Consider the following 17,884-nt stretch of genomic DNA (forward strand, 5'->3'; position numbering starts at 1 on the left):
CAGTAACTGCAAACTTGAAGACTGACAGGAGAAAACAGAACACCTGTCTTGTCATTGTGTTAGCCTAAGCTAACTCTGCTACATTATTTTCTATTAAGATACATTCATTTAAAGATACAGCATTTTAAATGACATGAGAGATTAAGAGGAAAACAACACAGGTTGAAATCTTTCAGCAGGAATTCAGTAGAGCTATTCACTTAAAACTAAATGTAAGAGCCCTTTTCTTATTCTCCTAGGTACTGCTGCCTGCTAAAAAAAAAAGTTATTAAATTTCCAGATTAAATGACACCATTACAGCAGATCTTATCATGAAATAGGAATGAGGTATCTCCAGAATTTAAGAGAAGCAGACATACATATATGCAATATATACAAATCTTTTTTTTACATATATGTATGTGTACGTACATATATAAAGTCCTTTGTGACCTTCGTACTTTTCCCAGGGAAAAAAATCTTTGAATTTGAGCCATTCCAAACCCTAATCTCACCCTCCCACCACACTCTAGTTTATCAAAATATTTGTCCTAGGAAACAGCTGTCTGTTGAAATTCAAAGCTATGGGCTACATTCTGCACTTGCACACAAGTCTGCCTATTTCAGTTGCCTTTAAGGAAGGCTGCAGGGCAAGTATAGCACAGAACTCACTGAGATACTCACTGCTATGCGGGACAGGGCAGCATTTGATTTCACAGAGGGTCAGAGCCTTAAAGAACACACAAGCAACAGTTGAAACTGGATACCTGATTTATTTACAACAAATTTCCAAATTCTGGCCACAGCTGCAATTTTGGGAGCTGGGGGAAAGAGAAATGGCCAACACTATGGTGGGAGAGCAGTGTGGTAAGTCTGTCTGGAGGAGCTGTTTTGCAGAAATAAAAGAAATAAAGAAATAAAAGAAAGCAGCACCCTTGTGCACTGAGGGAATAGCAAAGTACAAAACTACAGAGCACAGGGTGCCACCAGTGGAGCTCCTTCTGCTGGCTCGCAGGCCACATACTCTGCTCTCAGTAAAGACTGCCGAGAGAAATGGGGACTGCTGCTTTACCAACCAGCCTCCAATAAGCAGCCTCTGCAGCAGTTTATCCTGATGGCCCCATACACCTCAGTCCCTTCTACATATATCTGGTAGTTTGGTAACTTCAGGATAATGAGATCAGTTTGCAAGGGAAAGATGCCTCATGTGTCCTTCTACAGACAAGGACCATATCATGTATTTTTTCTACATCTAGGCTACATTCACAGAACTCTGTGAATAGCTAATCATAATATGAACAACAAAAGAATCTTTGTCTGAAATGGTCAATGGCTGCATAAAATCAACTAGGTTGGGAAAGACCAAGGTCATCAAGTACAATCATTACCACAGCACTGCCAAGTCCACTGCTGCATGAACAGTGACAACTAAGGCAACAGTAGTTGAGAAGCACTAAGGTATACCAAATAAAACAGCTAGTTTACATGAACTTTACTTCTAAAAATTATCCATGTCTGGATCAAGACAATGGCAAGAAATGAAGAACAGGTTATTCTCACACTCATACCTTTCTCACAAACAGCTGAGTAATTCTTCTGTTCAGAGAAGATTGGACACTTCATCAAGAAGTGATTCTTAAGAGAAAGCCCTCATGGGAAAAACACAAACTAACATGTCACTTTAATCATTCCCTCCTAGAGAATGGCTCAGTAATTGAACTACAATTATCCTTGACTTTCACATTTTTTTTCCTATAGGAACATAAATGATGATACTCAACAAGTTTGTTTCTAGGCCTGGTAAACACAAGAGAATTTTTATTTTATGGAACAGTAATACTGCAAAACCTAAGCTTTGTTTCTTCAAAAGGATCTGGTTTATGTATATTTATACTTAGCTGATGAATGTAAATGTCCATAAACCAAGCAACCATTTGTGTAAGAGTCAGGCAACACAAAACAAATCTTTCACTAAACCAATGCCAAAAATTGATGAAACTTTCATAGTACTTCATAATTGTAGTGCAAATTCTTCAGGCAAAAAATGAGTGGAGAGGTGGATGGAGACTCCGTTTCTTCTTCTTCTTCTTCTTCTTCTTCTTCTTCTTCTTCCCACCCAGTCCCTAGATAATCTGTTCTTTGGGAGATCTTTAGCACAGTATGATTCAGGGAATGCTTTTCTCCAGCATATAAGTCTTCCTATCTGGGTATATTCCTTTCCTTGTACCCCACTCCCAGCACCTGCACACTCCCAGCATTCCTGCTCCAACACCAGCTTTGCTGAGGGAAGAAAAGAAAGGTTCTGGCTGGGAAGTACTGATTTGTAGTATCCCCACCTTGCAAGAAAGCCTTGCAAGAGATTAAGCCAGAGCTACCCTGGGAGCAGACAGCACCAGTGGGAGCACTGGGCTGTATGGAGCAGAATAGCCTCAGGCACATAGCTGCTACAGACTGCACCCACACCAGCAGGAGAGTGCCAGGATACAGGCCTAAACACTATCCTGCAATTGTTCACTAATGCTAGTGTGCTCTCAGATACGCACTTGGGTACATGCCAGCTAGCACTTCCTAAGCCAGTGCTCCAGCACCATCCAGGAGGCTGTAAGAAAAATAGATCCAGTCACCCTCATTTTAAAGACAATTGAGCTGCCCTGGTGCAAACAGCTTCTAAGGTCAGACAGCAGGCTCTGGACTGCTTTATTGACTACTCCAAATGTAGTAATAGATACAGCAATAGTGGTGACACTTCATGGCTTTAACATCTTTCGGTACCATATACATTCAGCTTTGTACTGCTACTACATGGTGAAATATCTGCCTTTAACATGAAAGAATTGTGCATCCAGCCACACATGTTGTTGTTGTGTGTGACCACTATGGATATGCTGAGAGAAGTGTTCATGTAGGACAAGTAAGCATGAACACTTTATACTGGAAGATCCATCTCTCTAATCTCGTATCTCTAGAAGGGCTATTTAAAATGTTTTTATCAACATAAAGATGGAATATTATGCTCACTAATTCTAAGGACTGTTTGTGGCAGGAAAAGTGTTCTCCTAATCTCTCACTCCTGAGAAGCATTAAGGGAAATAAAGCCATTGTTATTAGTGCTTGGACTCTGAAGAGATGCCATTCTAATTTTCTCACTACTCTACACAGACCTGTTCATCAGCATCAGATTTTTAATTGTTCCAGACTAATCCAGAATTCAGTTAATTGTGTGTCTTTTAAAAACTCCATTTCTGCATAAAAGTAGGTTAAAATATTACCTTAGTATGTTCCTCCTTTTAGGTGTTTACATTACCGGGTAGGCATGTCTGTTATCTTTATTTTGCTTTCTAAGTTTTACTTGAAATAAAAAGACATAGATATCTCTGCAAACACAGGATATGCAACATTCATTTGTACCTTTGCGCCTACTTATCTCTTTATGTCTCTACCTATAAACACTTATAATGCCTTACTTACCACCATGTGTCTGGGCCAGGATTATAAATATAAACAGGCAGGCAGTCACTTACTTTTTCAAATGCAGACCCTGTCTGTCTGCCTTTTCCATGTGCAAGGCAGCAGTGTCTCACAGAGGGCCACACTGCTCACAGGTGGAAGAGGGAGATGCTGCTGAGTAGCAGGCCTGCTGTGAGCATGCACCTCTGAGCAGCAAAGGACAGCAGTTTTTTCTCCTGCTCTGGGATGCTGTGTGTTAAACACAGTTTGTTGGTACATGAGGCCCACCTTGACACTTGGGGCCACAAAGCTGCACAAAGGGGCTGCAGCACAGTGCTGTGACAGGGTGATGTGCACATGTGTTTTCAGAGGAAAAGGTGGCAGGTGTTCATGAAAGCAATCAGACTCTCAGGACAATGCTCAGAATTGCTTAAGCCTTAAAGTGCTCATGGCTTCACACAAAGTTCTTCTGTTTCTAGCACCAATATAACATAATGTAGTCAACTGCAAAAGTTTGACAGGTGAGATTTGTTTAATAATAGTAAAGAAAGGAAAAAGAGGATGCTTTCCAAATACTTTCCTTTTAGCTGTATCTTTTTTGCCTTTGGATTCTGTGGTCTGAGGGTGGGAGCTGTTGCAATTCTGAACTTCAGAAAAGCCAAAATTGAGAACAAGTCATGAGCAGGATTTTGTCCTGGGCTCTCTGATGCTCCCATTGAGGTCAGAAGTGTTCAGCTCTTTGGAGGTTTCACTTCAATCTACGTTCACATTTGTACTCGGATCAGACTGGTTGAGGCAGGGTGGATTTTTCAGTTGCATTTCACCATTAATGAATGCAAAGCTTGATTTGATTAATAACCAGTGTGTTGCAAGCCTCAACTGACTCAGGAATAAATGATTAGTCAATGGAGCTTGCTGTCAAAATAAATGATTGAGGACATGAACTGAATAGGATTAAATACATTTGACATCAGAATTTTAAAGCATGTAAGCAGAAAAGTATCACATACCAAGCATAACCCAGTCACTGGGAGGGTTAACTTCCCCATTAAGCAGGTTCTTCTGTAAGTGTATACTTTGATTATATTTCACTATGCTGTTTCTTAACCATTTTGTATCCTTATGTTACAAGGAGAGGGAAAAGGAGTTCAAAGGAAAAAGTCATCAGGCTTTGGACTCCATTGGAAACTGCTAAGAGTAACTCGCTCAGATTGCCTCAATATAGGGAAAAATAATAGTTGTGACAATCAGGGTCCATTCCTGCATGCCCGGCAGCAGCAGCAGAGCCAGGGCTCCTTCATGCACATCCTGTGAACACACAATGGCATCAGGGAGCAGAATCTACCAGAGGCAGTTTTTGTTGAGCAGTTGGACACTGTTCAGGGTGCTGGCAGCTGCTTGAACTCTCCAACCTGCTCACAGCACAGCCCTGCTGTGACCACTATTTAGGCAAGCTGTCAGTCTGACTTAGTCTGGTAATATCCCTTTTCCTAACAGCAATTTCTAGGATTTTAAACAGTGTAATGAATTTTGATAATCCTAATTCATATGTACCTGAACAGATTTGTTGTTTAACAGTTTTTAAACTTTTGTGCATGTAAACAGATGTAAAAAACGCAAATGGCTAAGAACACCCGGTGAAGTAAGTTTTTTTGTGTTACATCAGCCTTTAATAATCTCTTATTTCAGGAAATGTGGTCTGAAAGAACCAGAAAACTTATAGTTGATTATTGTATTGGAAATCAGCCTAAGGATGGCATTGGGTCTGGTAATTTGCATGTATTTTGCCAAATACATTGTGTCAAATGTTTTGCGCCAAATGGCAACCCATTCCAGCACTTGTACAATGCATGGAAATCATCTGCCTTCTTGAGTGATCATAAGGCATTAAAAATGTGTAATACTTGAATCCTGGAAGTAAATCCTGGAATTGGAATCCCAAGAGAGAATTTTCTTTTGCAGATTGTGTGCCAGGCTTTTTCTGAATTATTATCACAGATGGTGAAAAATTCCCATGGCCTTATCCTCATGTTCCTTTTCACTCCAAATGGAGTCCTCTGTGAAATACCAGTATAGCTGCATATGTTTGAACTCTGACTGTCCACTTAAACGTATGCTGCACTTCAGTGGTGTGGTCTCTGGGAGAGATTTTTAGGCTCTGGGAGAGAGATTAGGCACTGAAACTTTGCTTAATATTATCTCTGCTAGACTATACCACTAACAGAACAGTCAGAGTTGAAACACAGTCTGTCACGCTGTGTTTAATCCAATAGAGCTGCAAGCTTCAAAAAGACAATTCCAGTCTCTCCTTGTCCCCTAAATCCATCAACATGTGCCTGTCACTTCCCTCAGCAATTCCCAGTGATCTTTCAGCTGCAGAGTTAGTGGGATCTGCTCACTGAGCCAGTGGAAAATGATGTGTGCCTGGCTCTATGATCTCTTGGTCATTGGTCTGATGGATGACCTCAGACAAGATGCTTCAACTACCCCTCCTTCCCACTTATACCTCTAAAAAATAGGGAAATTATAGTGGTAAGGTCTCTGTAATTAGTTTCTATCCTGGTGAAAGATCTTCAATGGCAGTCTATTTCTCAGTAATTAGGGTGAGCATATTCAAAAGACAGGAAAGCGGAATTTAAAATTACTCAGGTGATCTTACCTCTTAGACCTCAGATTTTCTTATGTTCATATCAAGAGCCATATAATGCCCATTTGTTACTTGATATAATAGGCATTCAGAATGAATTTTGAAAGCACACAGTATCAGAGATCTTTGAAAGAAATCACAGGAGCTGTGAGTATTTTTACAGTGGGTGTGAAATTTCATATCTGCTATCAATTTGCGGATTCAAGTACTGCTCACAATTTGCAGCTAAGTAGCTGGTGAATTTCAGAAGTGGTGTTGGGAGAGCTGGGCAGCCTGACTGCAACCTTTCTGGTGTGCCCACTGTTTGTCATCTGATAGGAACAGAGCTGACTGCCCAGCAGTCCTGCCCTCATCCCTCACCCTCCCACTGCCACTGCCACTGTCGCACAGCACTGCTCACTATGGCTGTGCACTGCCTGCCTTTGTAACCCCTGGGTGATAGCCCATCACACTATACAGGGGTAATTTACGTCATCTCCTGTTGGTAAAGCAGTATAAAACAGCTGGAGTGTGCTTATGGACTTGGCATTTAATGGGCTTTTTGGTGAGTAGTGGTACAAGCCTTATGTATCTGGTACTGGTACATGGTGTACAAGCTGTACTAAAATGGATCCGTTCCACAGGAAATATAATTTTATGCTTTCTGATTAAGCAACTAATTTGTGTTTTGCCTACTCTTTGGCAAATGTCAGGGGACAAAGTTGAGAACAAGTGCATGCTGTATTTGCATCAGACACTGAAGGCTAAAGAATTGCTCAAAACTGATAGTTTGTGGAGTTGACTTCCAGATTAAAGTTTGGATGCATTAGAATATATAGTTAACTTTACTTTTTTCTTCACTGATTTGATATAACCTGGTTTGAATGCCCCCAACAGAATAATAATACAGATTTAAAGGAAGTCTTGACTGACTGATCTCTATGAGTGTCCTTGAAAGTCCTTCTTTATTCTTGTTACAACTCTGTTCTTTTCTACTGGGAAACACATGTTGTCCTATAACTCTAAACTCATAATAGACAAATGTCAAGAAAGCTTGGATGGCTAAATAAAAATTGATTTGCATGGACTGAGACTGACAGACTGTTTCATACCTTTGGGCCAGTCTATGGAAATTTTGAAAAATTAATAACCAGCAAAATCTGTCCCAAGTAAAATATGCTCAGTGTGTTCCACTGAAATGATACTAATTTTATCCCCTGAAAATAGTCTTGAATAAACCTTGGTTCATTCAATGCCTTTGCTTAATAAAGTGATATTAAACTTGTTTAGAATGAGCATGTACTCATTCATGCACATTATTTTATTATTACACGTATGTAGATAATTAGAGGCCTAATCCAGAAAAGCCCCAAGAGGGAGAGTTGACATTGTGCTGGAAGCTACATCAGTTCTGCTCCACTGACAAATCCACTTTTTAATAACAGAGAGCCCCCATGAAAATAACGAAGGCAATCGACAGGCTACTTCACGCATGTGAGAAGATTCTGGTCATGTAGGTCTAAAATGTGCCATTTTATGGCATGTTGGATTTCAGTGTCTGCTTCTATCAAAGACCATTTCTAAGGCATTGCATGCAATAAATGAATCCACCAGGCTCTTGATTTCAATGCTGCATGCATTTCTTTGGTGTGAAAATTTCTGTGAAGGCTTCAAGAGCTAAAAATTCTCTGAGGTGAGGTGCTGAAACTCTAGGAAACAAAACTGATAATGCTGTACCTCTGGGCATCTGTACTCCTGCTCTTCTACATTCAAAAATCAATGTACAACAAAGATGTGGTTTTAGAAAGCCCACTGTATGTGAGTGGCTATTAAGCCCGTATTAATGGTATCTTAGGCAAATTGGCATTTGTTAAACATATGGGTGGTATTACTAGCACGACATATGCCTGGCATTTGAGTAACAGTCATCTCATCAGTATATCTGAAACAGAAGGTCCCTGCTTCACGGGTCAGTTCTCTGCTGAAATCTGTAGAGACTTGAACTGAAACTAAGCAGTTACAAACCCAGTACAATTTGGAGAAAATACCTGATCCCTGTATCTCCCATATAAACCTGAGATGGAAGGAAAAGCTGCAGTTAACTGAGAAGACTTGTTCAACAAAAAAAAAAAACAAACCTGTGCTGATGTGGATGCCTTCATCATGCAAATAAAAACATGTAATAGTAGCACACCTGCAGTGTGATGAACTGCCCCTTGTGTGTGTGTGGCAGCAGCTCCACAGGCTGTGTGTTTTGAAATTAAATCTTTCTTCCTTCTATTGACTTCTTGCCCTGTGGTACATTGAGTTGGCTGTTTGAGATGCTTTCACTAAGTACAAAGTCAATTGACTGTAAGTAGTGATGAAGAAAACATTGTGTGATTAATATTACAGTTCAGGCTCTTCTGATCAGTCACAGAAAGAACAGTCAAATAAACTCAACTTCATTTCAAAGAATCACACACTGTTAATGGTGAACAGTCTGCCTGGAGCCCAAAGGGAAAAACAAGCCACTTGAGGCAAATCTCTCTTCCTTTACATAGAACAAACTAGTTGAGCAGTGTTAAAAGCTGCCTATTGATTTGTGCCCAGACTGAAAGCCATGCAGTCATGTAAATGAAAATGTGTCAAGAGTCAATATTGATTTTTTTTCTTTTTCTTCTTCTCTTTTTTTTAAAGCAAGGCCACCCCTCTTGGGAAATACTATTAGCTATACTGCTAGGCTTGTCAGTGAGTGAAGTAAGACCCTTTTCCACAAGACTATGTAAGTCCTTCTTTTACTGAGGTAATATGGACAGCATGCTGAGAGCAGCTATGCAACAAAATTTCCTTTCTTGAGAAAATTGTTAGGTGAAGAAAAAGAAATGGTGAAGAGATCAGCTGTTACACAAAACAAATTTGCTGGGCTGAGCTTGCAGTCTGGTACTCACAGAGTAAACCCAATTTTTAAAAAAACTTTGTTCATTATACAATACATTTGTGTAACAATATAAATTGTACTCAGCAAGAGCCAAGGCCAAAGAAAGGGTAGAAAATGAGTCCTGCCGTTCCTAGAGTTGTGTGCACATAGCTGGAATAAGCCTGGATAGAGTTTCCCTTCAGAAAGATGGAGGCCATAGCAAAAGACCTACAAGAGTCTTCCTTTTGAATGAAGGCTAGAAGAAGAGAAATTACCAGAAAGGTAATCCAAATTTGTTGAATTCACAGCATCCTCAGCTAGGGATATAAAAAGCAGTTTAAGAAAATACAACTAGCATTTTCCTGTTTATTTCCCCTGAAGAATCAAATGCAAATTGCAAAAATCACTGTGCTCAAAATCAATGTTATAGCTTTTTTGATTAGATTATGAACTGCAAGAAGGTTCTTTTAAACAAAATTTGTACTTCACTACCTCTTGGCAAGTAACATTCTTTGTCTTTGACAAAGACTCATTCTCTGTAGCCTTTAAGTAAGCTCTTATCAACCTGTGCCATCAAACCTGGCAACTAATTGCCTACACCTCACTTAGAGGTAACAAGAGGATATGGCAGATAGCCCATTGCAGCTCTGATCATCTCAGAATGAACAAAGACCCTCAAGGGAGGGTTGGATTTAGCATGAAGGTGGTCTGATGAGAGATGCTTTCTACTTTATTGGCACTTCTTAAGGTTTTGGGTACTTCCATCCTCCTAGCTTTGCCTCCTGGACAGAAGAAACACTGTGTCACCCTATGGTGGTGGCTTCCTTCTCTCTTTTCATCGATCTCTATGGCCCCTCTCCATAAAAGAAAAATATTTCTTCCGAACCCCAAGTAATCCTCACCTCAACTTTAGTTTTCCTAGGGTCACCAAAGAACTATTTCAAACTGAAAATTAATAAATGGAGAAATTAAATCCTAAATTGTATAGGGAACCAGAGCAAGTACCATAGCAGCAAACTGGCAGTCTTCCAGCTACTGGCAGAAAAAGGTGTCCCAAACCAGAAAGACGCTGTGGCATACCAAAAGTGCAACCCCAAACATAATAAGTGTGCAGAAATACTCCTATTGATTCCATGTTGATAAGGTTCAGGCTCCAGCTGATTAAAATAAAAGTTCATTTTTAAGACTCTAGCAAATTGAATTTGGCCTTCTATTAAAGGCTGCTACTGAGTTATAAATGGATTCCTGACTGATGAACTGAAAACAGTTGAATGAGAGATGTACACGTGGCTGCCGTTTTATTTTTCATCATCTCAGACAGATTTTTGATATTTTCCCTTTCTTTTTCTTGGTTTTGTTGTGAACAGAATGAGAACTGTAAATGTAGTAACTGTTCTCTTTTTTCTTAAGAGAAGAAACGTGAGGATAATAACATCTCCTGTATAAACTAGTTGTAATCTGTCACAAATCTGGAAAATAAGGCAATACTGAAGTTATTCATGCGTTCTGCCTGGTTTGTCAGGCAGGTTGCTTTCAATTTTGCGTTGTAACCATTCAGACTTATTATTAAAATGCAGGCAGAGAGACAGAAGAAAATTATTCCACTGCTATGTTCTGTACATAATGTTCAGAGATGTTCACTCAGTGGAGTTTTACTATAAAAGAAATTAACAAGAAATATGAAAGACAAAACATTTATGAATTCGATGCAATTTATAAATCTGCTTTAAAAATGTATGAATGGGAATGATCTGACATTAGCTACTTTCTGAACATTTTACTTGTCTCATAATAGTGTTCTTTGCATAAATGATTTTATTTTGTCAACACTACAATTTCCAGTAATGACTCACGTGTTTCTTTTCTGGACACAGCAACTGAGTTTGTTGAGTTTACAAGTGATTTCATCCAACTTTGGAAACACCTATTTCTTCTGTACATCTTAAGAACTAAACAGGAGAAGTGCTGCAAGTTAGACCCACTTCTATGCTCAGGCATGTAGAAGACACATACTGACATGTAGGGGATTTAACTAGTATCTCCTGGACTCCTCAATCCCTGGTGTGGTACTCCACCTTCAAACTGAAAAGTAAGCCGCCTCAACTAACCAGGAATGCAATGAAGGGGAAAGAAGCATCTGCCTCTGGGCAGACAGACCTCTCCTTTCTCTTGATATTCTTGGTTGCAAATTCTGCTATCATTCATTCATTCACTCATTCATTCATTCATTCACGCAATGTGAACACACACTTCTGATTAATTCTCTCCTCTGGAACAAGAACTTGAATCTTGATGACCCAACTGAGTGACCTACCTGTTGGCAATACTTCATTCCTGTGACTCTTAACACTGGCCTTAGTCATGTTCTGAAGGCAACTCTGTGATCTGGCATGGCTAGAAAAATGGGTGGAGAATTGCCTTGTTTGAGAACTCAGCTTTAGGGACTCTGGATCTACCTACAACAAGAAATGATCAAACCGATGCCACACATAGGAACCTTACCTGGGTGGTCATCACTTTTCTTTAAGCCTGCCCCAAAAGAGGTACTGATGCAGTCATAGCATCTCCTCTACCCTACAGGAAGAGAAGCCAATCTAACACCAGTACAGCATAAAAGCAACACAATTGCCACCGAGTCATGAGCTTTCTGAGACACAGTTTGACTTTTAAAGGCACTCAGCGAAGCCGTGGTTCGAGCAGATGGGAGTCCTCCTGCTGCACCTAACCAGTCACCTGGAAGGTGAGGGCTCACATGCTTCACCACCCAGGGCAGAAGGAAAGACTCAGTTATGTCTTTTATTGAGAGCGGTCTAAATAGCAAATAGTCTTTGAAGCAAAGAGAAGAAAACAGATCTCTTTCACAGCTGAGTGCCCTAATTGCTGCCCTATAATCCTGCTTTATCCTTCTGTCTGGACCAAGGAATCCTTAATTATTTCATGTAAAATAAAACAGCTTTCTTATGAGCAGCAGAAAGTTCTGTCCATCTCTCTGTCTCTGGATATTTGTGTCTCCACGTGCATGCATAAAGACACCAGCCCACAGGTTGCAATTCTCTTGAGAGGTGATATATGTGAGTTTGAATCCTCTTAGGCTGGAAGGCAAGAAAGGATTAATTGTGTTTTGTTCCTAGTCTTATACTAGAAGAAGGTTTTAATGGGAGGCTTGAAGGAAGATAGCAGAATGACCTTGGGAATGCTGTATGCATGTAGTATTGGGTTGAATGTTAAATTGTGGAAGGGAAGAGAGGATGACAAGTAAGGGAAGAGGCAAATCAATTCATCTCAAAACTGTATCGGTTAAACTAATCATTTAAATGATCCAATCTGGGTGCTTTATAAGATGTACACTTTTATGTTCAAGTCACTTGTCTTTTTTACAGATGAAATGCTTTGAAGTCAGTGTAATGATATGTCCCATTTCCCAGCACAGGACATAGAGGGTAGACACGATAATAGCTTATCTGTTTTTATTTTAAAAGGAATCTATTTGAAATAACTTCAAGATGCAAAAAGAGAAATAATAATATAGATGAACTAGCAGCTGTCCAAGAGCTGCACTTTCTCTGAGAAATCTTTATGAAAAACAAGATAAACTATTGTGTTGTTTAATGTTTTCTTTGCTTGTTCATGTGTTACGTTCAGGAGTGAATTCAGAGTGAAAAAGAAGAGGCCTGTGTTTCAGAAAATAGCATAATATGTGACTCACATTTTGGAGAGAAGAGGAGGGGGAAAAAACATTATTCATTTTTCTCTCCTCTAACCTAACTCTTTAACCTTCTTTTGACACTTGACTCATTTCAAGCACATTCTCTGTCCTCTTGAATACAACGCACAGTCCTCATTAGTCTGTCGCCCCCGGAAAAGGGAAGATTCTGCCTGAGCCCCATTGCTTTAGGGTGTGATGGAGTAAGGAGAGGGAAAACAGAGTTTTATGTTCTGTTTAGAAAGAAAGGAGACAGACATGGGGAAGGAAATAGGAATAGGAATAAAGAGTATTCATTCAGAAGCCTTTCAGAAATGCAGCCCTCCTCCTTTTCCCTCTACCCACTCCATGAAATAATTCTAGCTTCTTTCTTTTCCTTTGTTCAGTGACACACAATTTTGTGACCCATGCCCTGAAAGGTATCAGTTTCCATTTCTTTTCCTGCTTAACTCGGACCAGGAGGAGGAACTGCTTGAAAAGCAGTGGTTATCAAACAGATTTTTAATGTGATCTCAGTACTTTTTGTGAATGTTTGTGCCAAAAGAATTTAACCTTCCTGGTGACTTAGAAACAGAAGCAAATACAAATAGACTGGGAACACAGTTAAATTGAGATTTGTAATTTATTGTAGTGGTTAAGAGCACATTTTAACCCAATTTGCCATGATCTCCATGATTACTATAGGCTTATCAATGAGAAAAACTCCTCCCAGTGAAATATCTGGATTCTTGCCCTCAAATAAAACAGTTTATATTGTTTATGCATTTTAGTCAGAATATTGTTTACAGGGCAGATAACTGTTAAGTCTTCTTTCCATTATTGACTGCATGATTTATTTCCTTTTGCAACTGCATTTAGATGTGCTAAAACCTCTCTTGACTGTTTATAATCTTCCCAGTGCCTTGCTCCAGAATGTAGATGCAACAGTGTTATATCAAAACTGCTGAGCATGGAGCAGAGTTCATGCTACCGGTCATCCAGGTTAAATAACTGTGGCAGTCTTTTTGCTGTTTGTTTTCTGCTCTGTAGCAGATCGTGTAAAGATGCTCACAGAATAGTGTGCTATTAGACATAAGTATAAAGACTTCATCAGCCTAATGGAACAATTAACTCAACTACTCTCTTGCTCTTGATCTTCAGAATTTTGCTTTAAGATTAGGGTGATAAGGTGAAGATTAACACCTCTGGGTCAGTGGGGCTGATGAGACAAGATTAATTAATCCTCAAAGAAAGCTTTAATTGGACACTGGAGCAGTCTTTCCTCCATTATTAAACATTGCCAATTCCCTGGATAATTAGGGTAGAAGGTGAATATGATAGAGGCTTGTTGTAATTAGATGCGCCAAAACTAAGGTAATGGTTTTTTTCCCCTGGGAACACCATGTGTTATTTGCTCCAAATAAATCGGTGTCAATGTTCGCGAACACATGAAAAACATCCCCTACAAATGGTCATTGACCACCCAAACATCACTTATAGAAGGGAGCTGGAGAACAGGATTCGTAAGAATCCTTTGATTTAGAGGAACTGTCTTAAATCCTGGCCTTCAGAGGACAGAGAATTTACTGTTCAAGCAGGTTAATGAGCAGGTTGATTTATTCTTATTTTTTTACCTATCATTAGTCATTCTTTCATCAGGTTCTTTCCATTAAGAGGCACTGATTTATAGGAAGAAGCACTCCTCTAAGGAATTTTGTACGTTTTGAAACCAGATCTCAGAAATACTTTCTTTTTCAAAGAAATGTCTTTCTGCAGGCAGTATAATAAATGGGTTCATTATAATGCAGCATGCAGCTAAAGATGGGAGAAAAGTCCATAGGCATACAATTCTAGCTACTGTACCCCAGGCTCTAGCAACAGAGCTGTGTGACTTGAGGATTCATTAAGACGCTTGGTTTAGTGCAGCCCTGATGAAATAAGTTAACATTCTCATTAGGGGGTTGGAGCAATCATTTGGAAAAAGCCTCCTTTGCTACATTTGTTTACTGTGTCACAGGAAGCATGTCCTCAGTCAACTGGGATAATCATTGTCAGCATTTTACATAGTTACAAAGCAAACTAATAAGCCAGATTGTCGAATTATGTCAATCATGCCTAAACATCAACAAGCAAATTGCTGTGTGCAGATGGGAAATTTGTAAAAAAGCCTAGATACTCAGTACAGTGTGAACACTGCACATTGCGAGATCATGATTTAGGACTAATATCTGGGGGAACGTGACTTTCCACAGTGTGGCTCTGAAGACAGATTGCTGTCTCTATTAAATTGTCTGGTGAAACTTTTGACATTTAGGCCCTGACCAAGAAGGACTTGTATCATTAAGCATTACATCCTGCTTCTCCTACCCCACTACATTATCACACTGGTTTATTAGTTGTCTTCTGGTTGCCTCTGCTGAAGTCCTCAGGATTTATTGCTACTTCACACCCATACTGACTTCCCCAGGCTCTAGCCAGAGGAGAGATGAGAATCAAAAAGAGGTGTCAGAATTTTTTCTGCTAAAGACAGCAGAAAATTATACATATTCCTACCCAGACCTGCTAGGGATTTGAGTTAACTTTTAGCCCAGAGATTCCAATGTCAGCTTTCTGAGTGACAAATACTTTTGGCACTTGTCATCTTTGCGTCAGACACCATCATAGGGAGGCAAGGGACCTGTTTGTGCCTGATAGTTGCTGAGTGCTTGTGTGATTTCACCCCTGCCTAGGTTGGTACCGAAGGGACAAAAGAATGAAGAGTGTAAAAAAGGCTATAAAGCTTTCAGAATGCTTAAATAGACTGAAGTGAAGATTGCACAAGAAAGACAAAAATTATGACATTAATCAGTAGAAAGAACTAAAGATCTATTAAATTAATCAATAGGTCTTTTACAGTGGCAAATATAATTTAGTTAAAGAAAACAAAGAGAGTGCAAAAAGAATGTAATGAGTTTTCCACCTCTCCTAAAAGCAAGGAGTGAGAATAGCAGTTTTTGACTAACAGGTATTTTCTTGAGAGAGGAAAAGTATGTTCTGGAGGGTGAGTCCTAGAGCTGAGCTGAAGTTACAGACTCCCCTGCACTGTACTGGCCAGCAGGAGCACAGCCTCACAGTAGAGAGATATTACCTGACCAGGAACATTGGAACAAAACACACACAAAAGCCAGTTTCTGTCTTCCCTCATGTTAGAAGGAAATAACAAGGAAGAGACAGCGACTTTAACTGTCTTTTGGGAACATGACAAAATAATGGGAGAAAAATTAATATATATTATGAAGAGTGACAACTACCCAGGGTCCCAGGTAATGCAAGACCTCCCTGTTACTGTATGTAGCAGCGTAAGTCACTCTTTCCACTAGGTTAAGTCCCAAACGGTTTGATGTTGGTTCTGCCCAAAACATAAATTGGATTATTCTGTCTCAGTGAAATGTAGAGTTGTTTTTTTTTTACTGAGAATATCATGAGTCTTTATCCAAAGTTTTTATATTCTGATACAGAAACTCCATCATTTTGATGGTCATTTCTTACTGATGAATAACTGATTTAACGCTTATTTGTTTTTACACTTACTTAGCTATAGATTTACCTGTATCACTGTTTCATGGTATTGATTTCGACTGATTCATGACCATTACTATTTGGGATTCCTTCATCTGTCCTGGCTAATATGGAGTGATTGGCCTTTGTTGTTTCTTCTTTACTAACCTCTCTTTGAAACACAATCATGAACTACCCAGATCTCAGGAATCTGGAGACTCAGACTTTTGCCATAGCTCTCCCCTGTAACATCAAAAGACTAAACTCCAATATCATCACTTATACTATCACAACTTCCCAAGAATTTAAATGTCACAGTCTGAACAGAGGTGCAGTGCAGAATGTCCCTCCTTCTAATACTGATTGTTCATGGCCAAATGCAAGCACCTGCTATTCAAGAACAATTTCCTGAAACCTGGGCAAGAGGAAAGCCAGAAGCACTAAATTAAACTATTAGTGTAACACACAGAAAGGGTGGGGGTGAAGAAACTTAACAATTGTATCTTGTCCCATTTGACTAGAGTACTGATGTTATTAATGTAAAGCTGAACCAGCCGTCTGGGCTCTTTAGCATCCATGTATGTTATGTCGGAGTCTGATCCTCAGAAAGGGGGAGCCAGGGATAACTTAATCTTCCATTCTGAAGAAAGGCAATGATATTTTCTTCTCTCAGTGTGAAGCAGCCTTTGCTGAGCAGGAATTTAGGAGGCCCATGGGGTCTGTATGTGCCAGCAGGCACAGAGGTTCGTTTTATCTTCAGATGGCCCTTTGGGAGCGAGTGAACACATAGAGCAACTTTCTTTCCACATTGCTTCATAATACACTTGAGAAAGGAACATGAGCTTGACAAATTTTGCTGTACCATTCTAATTAAAACAGATCTTCCTTTAAAAAAAAAAAAAACAAAGAATTCAATTTAAAAAACAAAACAAAACCTAAAACAAAATATCTCCACGGTTCTGCTTCAGTCTCAGTCTCACTAGGAAGACAAGTATCAGTAAGCTGTTGGATCTTGTGAAGAAAAAGCATACACAACCTGACTGAAATTAAAAAGCAATCACCAAGAAATCACAGTTGAGTTTTTTGATTGGAATTTAAAGGGTTTGTGTCCTTGCCTATTATTAATTAGCTATAATCATAGTATTGTTCTTCCACAGGAATTTCAAACAGATCTGCTTTCCTATAAGGCAGATGTTCAGTACAGCTCAAAGCACTCTCAGTCACAGCAGAGGTCTCAGCTCCATTACTCTATTAGCTGGCAAGGGAAGGCTTTAGTGGCAAAAAATGGTAACCCTGCACAGAAGAAGCTGTCAGTGGAACGAGCTTATATTTTCCAAGCTACAACCTGAGAGACAGCTACAGGCAGGAGGGGCTACAGCATTCTCACAGCATTGCAGCCATCAGGGCTCAGATGCTGGGGCCCTGCAGGGGAATGTATAGGAATGCAGTAAGGTAGCAGCTAGAGCGTGCTCTAGAATTCCACGTATTAAACTGGTGTCAAACAATCTGGTCAACATTTTTATCTAAAGCATTAGGGCATACCTTCCTTGTCCAAAAGCAAACTCAACTGCACTATCTTCTGTTTGTTCAAGGGATAAGCCTTGCAGCTGTTCTTGTGTAACGTTTATATCTTTACAAAGGCTGCAATGACAAGGGAAGCTCCATGTGCAGGGGCTGGCCCTTCAGTGACCTTGGAAGGAGTGGGATGTACAGC

At 39.7% G+C, this 17,884-nt stretch overlaps 1 protein-coding gene across 5 annotated transcripts in view; it reads left to right on the top strand.

Moving 5' to 3' along the window:
- Positions 1–17,884, top strand: part of HS3ST5 (heparan sulfate-glucosamine 3-sulfotransferase 5) — a 208,906-nt gene that overhangs the window by 169,923 nt on the left and 21,099 nt on the right. Inside the window, exon 1 of one of the 5 annotated variants that reach the window (XM_062632482.1) lies at positions 6,468–6,617. The exons of the other annotated variants lie outside the window; for them this stretch is intronic. The gene's annotated coding sequence lies outside the window, so the exon portion shown is untranslated. Of the gene's footprint in view, positions 1–6,467; positions 6,618–17,884 lie in introns of those variants that run through there. 5 annotated transcript variants of the gene reach the window in all.

Source organism: Pezoporus occidentalis, unplaced genomic scaffold, assembly GCF_034315485.1.
Source record: "Pezoporus occidentalis ecotype Australia unplaced genomic scaffold, CSIRO_AGI_Poc_V1 ctg39, whole genome shotgun sequence".
NCBI lineage: Eukaryota > Metazoa > Chordata > Aves > Psittaciformes > Psittacidae > Pezoporus > Pezoporus occidentalis.